Below are 6000 nucleotides of genomic sequence, written 5' to 3' on the forward strand. Positions count from 1 at the left end.
GCAAAGAGCCGGCACAGGCGGCAGAGCCCATCTCTGCCTTTGAAAGGAAACAATCGAGCTTTGCAGTGGGCTGGTGCACCAGGAGGGGGAAAAAAGAGACACAGAGGCAGAGAGACAGAGAGAAAGAAGGTGTTTCTAAATTCAAGGTCCTGTCTCTGGAAATTTCAAGCCCTGCCTATAAGGTTCCTACAAATCTTTGTTGTTCTGCATGGGATCCTATGGGAAAGTGCACAGTGTCCTTTGTACTTTCAAAGGTCCTACAGGTAAAGACGCTTTTATATATATATGTATAATCTCGGAAACGAAGAGAACTTTGTCAGGAGACACATTTGCTGGTGCGTGGTTGGCTGATGGGAAGGGTGGGCTTTGCTTTTTCTGTTCGCTTTGGCCTCAAATTAAGGCAGAAAGTATAAATTCATCTCTTTTCCCCTCAGTCTCTGCACCACCCCGCCACCCCTCCCCATTTCACTGTGTACATCTTCTTCTAAAACCTCAACCCACAAAAGGCAAGAGGCAAATAACAGCCAGATATTACAGCAGGAGCTGGACAACGGTCTTGCTGGAAGTTCTTTAGGCAGATACGAGTTTTTCCTTAGCACAGCCAGTGCTGCACTGAGGAGAAGGAGAGCACATCACTGGGTGGGCTGGACTGCTCATTTCAACTGAAGCAATAGAGTAAAAAATGCTGAAAAAAGAGAGAGGATGTGCGCTGTTTGCATGTGGGTGTGCGGAGATACCCAGGCAGACACCCTTATCCACCTAGAGATCTGAATGACCCTCTTAGAAAAATGCCAAGCTCATAAAAGGACAGTTTGCCATCACTTTTGTTAAAGTCTTTGAGTCATGAAGGCTGGCACAGGGCAGAGTGAATGTGCTTCGTGACGGCTAATGCTTTACAATTTCGTGGCACCCTGAATTAAATATGCTCTGAGTGCTGGGGGAGGGGAGAGGAGAGGAGTGGAAAAAAAAAAGAAGCTAAAATAGACTTGACGTCCACTGTCTCTTAGCAAACAGATTGGTATAGACAGTAATTCTGGCTTTCAAACCCCACTATTATTACATTTCTCTTGCATTTGAAAACAAACGAACAAGAGATCATTTAGAAAATCAAACTGAACAAAGGTTCTTCGCAATTTTTTCTCGCTTGTTTGGTACCCCTCACCCCCGCAGCTGCCTCCAGTCTAATTCAGCAATTCCAAACAGCGACACTAGCACCGGTTTATACCTCAAATGTGCAACGAGCGCTGAGTCCAAGAGGCGACACACGTATTCAGAACTGACCATTATAACCTATATTTCCAAAACTAGCAAAATAAAAGGTGAAAAACAGCCGTTTTCTGGCAGTTTGGGGCGTGTTTTTCCAACCTCTTCCAAGGAAAACCCCGTTTTTTTCAGCGGTGAGCTGAGCAGGGGCACTGCAGCCTCAGCCTGGCAGCTGCGATGGCAAAGGAATATTTTATACTTTTTTTTTTTTTTAAAGGATACCATTACATCTGGCCCTGCCCATGCCGGAGGAAGCCCCCCCAGCCCCCCGCACCGTTCCAGCTCTGGTGGTGCGGGCGATGGCCCCACGGGAGCCGGGAGCGCCGGAGCGCGATGAGCGGGACAGCGGCGCCCTCTGATGGGGACTCCCTTCCCTCAGCAGCTGCTCCCGAAATCCGATTCACCTCCGGCCCTTATAGCATGGAATGGTTTGAGTAAGAAGGGACCTTAAATATCATCTGGTTCCAACCTCCCGTCCACGGGTAGGGACACCCTCCACTAGCCCAGGATGCTCCAAACCCCGTCCGACGTGGCCTTGGACACTTCCAGGTATGGGGTAGCCACAGCTTCTCTGGGAATCCTGTGCCAGGATGTCACCACCCTCACAGGGAAGTATTTCTTCCTAATATCTCATCTAAACCTGCCCTTTTTCAGTGTAAAGCCATTCCCCCTCGTCCCATGCCCTTGTCCAAAGTCCCTCTCCAGCTCTCTTAGAGCCCCTTTAGGCACTGGAAGAGGCTTTCGGGTCTCCTTGGAGCCTCGTCTTCTCTAGGCTGAACAACCCCAATTCTCTCAGCCTGTCTCCAGAGCAGTGTCTCCATCCCTCTGAGCATCTTTGTGGACTCCTCTGGACTGATCCAAGAGATCCATGTCCATAACTGGGATTTTACAATTTCTGCTGGAAATTGTGTTGTTATGAGGGTTTCCCCCATAAGGATGAAATTACAATTTCTTATTTACACCGATTTTTAATTAACAGGCCACTCAGCATTTGAATCCCTACCTTATAATTAGAATGAATCTTTCATACCCCACTGCTAAATACATTCAATATTACTCACCGTAGGATGGTTAGAATACAGACTAGGTCAAATATCCCAATCACCCCAGTGAAATAACTGTTGATAGCTTGGGGAGAGAGAGGACCTGCAACAATGTGATGGTCACTTTGGTGAGAAGTCGAAAAAAAATCTGATTTTAGTGAACAAGTTATGCTGCCCTCATTTCATACCCTGTTTCCAAGATTATTGTTTTGGTTGTTTTATTTTTTTCTCTTTTTTAACTTTTCCTGTCCTTAGTCAAGGCTCTGTTTCAGAAATGGACTTTCAGTCCTGATCTGCCTTTTAAATCCAGCGTGGATCTCTATAAATAATCTCTGTCTTCCTCAGTATCCAGCTCCCAGCGCATCTATGTTGTTGGCTGGAATTTAAAACAAATCCGTTTATCCCAGCGCCCTCTGCTGCTCGCTGCTCTCATGTAAAGACAGGTTTCCGAGGTCTAGCAAAAGCCTTCAAACTATCTCTTCCCTCCCCGACAATTTTCTTCCACATGTTCTCACATGTATTTCAGAATTCAGTAATTTTTATTAAAAAGCTTTTCAATTTAATTCACAGGGGGAAAATCACATAACATTGCAGGTATCTCAAAATGTAGCTTAAAATTTACTGCCTGCTAATTGATGGATTTACAAAATCATTGCTTTGGTGACCATTTCATACCTTTTTTTTTTTTTTTTCTTCTCTTAAAAATCCAACTTCCTATATTTTTTTTGGTAAATTAAGTTTCCCTACCACCTCTGCAGACATAATAAGGGTTTTTCATAGAATCATACAATTGCAGGATCATAGAATCATTTGAGTTGGAAGGGGACATTAAAGGTCATCTACTTCAACCCCCTTCAGCGAGACACTTTCAACTAGATGAGATTGCTCAAAGCCTCATCCAACCTGACCTTGAAGGTTTCCAGGAATGGGACACCTACAACCTCTCTGGGTAACCTGTGCCCAGTGTTTCACCATCCTCATTGTAAAATTCCTTCCTTATATCTAGTCTGAACCTAACCTTTTTTTTTTGGTTTATAACCATGAACCTTTTACCAGTCCCTGCTAAAAATTCTGTCCCCATCATTTGACATTTTCCCAAACCCACCAGTGCTCATTCTTCAATGAGGAACATCACCAAACCCAGCAGAGAGAAAGATATCAGGAGCAGCTTTTAGCAAGTCAGGAAAGCTCAGCCACATGTGTTGAGCCCCTATGGGCAGGTCCAAACAGTTTGCCACAATTAACAACCCCAGCTCTCTCAGCTGCTCCTCATAGGACTAGTTCTCTAGGCCCTTCACCAGCTTTATTGCCCTTCTCTGGACACACTCCAGCACCTTCTTGTGGTGAGGGGCCCAAAACTGAACACACTGATTTGTCTAACCATGGTAAAAAATCAGCTCAAATGCCACTCAGTTGCCTCCAGTATTCTCCAGGTTTTGACAGCAGGAATCCCTATTTGTGAGCCCACACATTCCGGCTCATATCCAGTGTTACGCAGTCTAGTTCTCCCAGAACAAGCCTCACACATCCTGTGGGCTGTTTGGAAAAGGGAGCCCCTCCAAGTGTTTTCTGTGTTACTGGACTGAGAATTACTCTTGTATCCAAGTTTACTTTTGTTTGCAATTCATGTCTCTATGTTTTATCCCTCTGTACTGCAATTTTTTTCCCAAGAAACGTGGGCACACGTTGTCAACAAGGACCCAGACCCTGAGGCAATGTGATGGGATGCCTCACCAAACACCAAGCTGAAGCTTTGGCATCCCCTCTCCTGAACTGTTCCACGTACTCCAAACTCTCTGGAGCAGGAATAATAAATCTCTCAGGGTAAGAATGAAGAACATTTCTTATGTCACTATCCCTCAATCTTTATTTCGATCTGATGTAGGTACTCAGCTTAGGTTAAGTGAACTTCATAAGTGTTTGACCCCTTCCTATGAGCTTGGATGTCCCATATTGTTGGCTTGTGTTTCCTTGTCTTAGGATCAAAACCTCCTCTTTGAGCAGGGATCCTGAGTGCCAGCTCCATGGTATTCCATGACCAACAGAAAAACAGGAGTTAGGCGATATAGCATTAAATTGAAGACTTTACACGTGATCTACCAAGGGATGATTTATCCTTTCTAACACAAAGGGGAGTCTGGGGAGATCCAAGAGCTGCTGACACAGATGTAGCAAATCCTTTCCACATCTACCTTTTGAAAGTGAATTAATCCTTCCTAAACCTGCTTCCTCCTAGAAGCCAAACAAAACACACAGAAAACTTAATAAACTCGTTTCCTTAAAACTTTGAAACTAATCATATAAGGTTATCTTTCAGTTTCCTCAGCTGGGATATGGAATGTTGCATTGGAAACATTGTTCATCTGAATAAAGCATATACTTTTTATTTTTTTATTGTTCCCACTCCAAAAGAATCCCCCTTCCCCTGTACTGAAATAGAGACACATAGTCAAGAACAGATAAACTGCAGCCAGTAAAGGGAAGTCTTAGTTTTCTAGAATATTGAAAATTACAGAAAGTTAGGAGATTCCATTTTTATTAGTTTTACTTAATTCAGCTACATTTCTGTGGATGCAAAGAGTGTGTATGTGATTTAGCAAAAAAACAATTTTGAAATTATATTTATATGATGGAATACACTTTTTTCATTTTAGGACATACCCAATAGAGTGAATTATCTATTTAAATTTCATGACAGGAGACAGTTAATCAGTTTTAAGGGAAGAGAATTAAAACTAAGACTTGGACTATTATCTGTTTTGAGAATATATTTTTTCCTCCAGTATCACCCCCCTTTCCTTTCTTTTTAATTCCTGTACTCTCTTAACTTGCTTTCCAGCAGTAGGTGCTCAGATAATATGACTGTAGGCAGTGCTTTAGGGAGTTAAAACATTCTGGGTACATGAAAGGAGATACAGCAAAGTCAGCAAACTACATCTATAGGGGAAAACACATTTCAGGCCCCTGAAATTGCTCATAATGTATCTGGAGTCACAACATTCCCTGGATTCTCCTTTCAGTTCGTTCATATACTGCACTGTGCCCTTCAGGGACTTTAAGTCCGAGTAATAGCGGGGTTTAGGTCCCTTCCCTTCCCTTCCCTTCCCTTCCCTTCCCTTCCCTTCCCTCCCCTTCCCTTCCCTTCCCTTCCCTTCCCTTCCCTTCCCTTCCCTTCCCTTCCCCTTCCCCTTCCCCTTCCCCTTCCCCTTCCCCTTCCCCTTCCCCTTCCCCTTCCCCTTCCCCTTCCCCTTCCCCTTCCCCTTCCCCTGAAGAAATCAGTGACAAGGAACATTTCTGGTTCCTCAGTTTTCCTATTCCTCAGCAGTTCACAGGATCCTGACATGGTTTGGGTCCATATCAGCAATTTTGGGCAGCTTCCAGGCACACTTTGGGGGTCAGCAAAGACCAGACACTATTCCCAGGAATCAGAAGGATATGACCACCTTGGTTTAGAGTCCCTTCAGTCCCCTAAAGTTTAGTAATATGGATATGAGCTATTCTGTGCTAGTTAAGTCATGGCACATAATTCAGATGTAGTCTAAAAAATTAGGCACAAACTTGTTTGAATTAGGTTAACTGCATCCTCACTGCTCTCCATGCAATATTCATTCTAGCGAAAGAACATGATATTAATATTAATATAAACATGCAATTTAGAGTTGTAATCCTAAGGTAATTGTATATCATTGCTTTC

Source organism: Pipra filicauda, unplaced genomic scaffold, assembly GCF_003945595.2.
Source record: "Pipra filicauda isolate LSUMZ 115617 unplaced genomic scaffold, ASM394559v2 scaffold155_size1731166_pilon, whole genome shotgun sequence".
Classification (NCBI taxonomy): Eukaryota; Metazoa; Chordata; class Aves; order Passeriformes; family Pipridae; genus Pipra; species Pipra filicauda.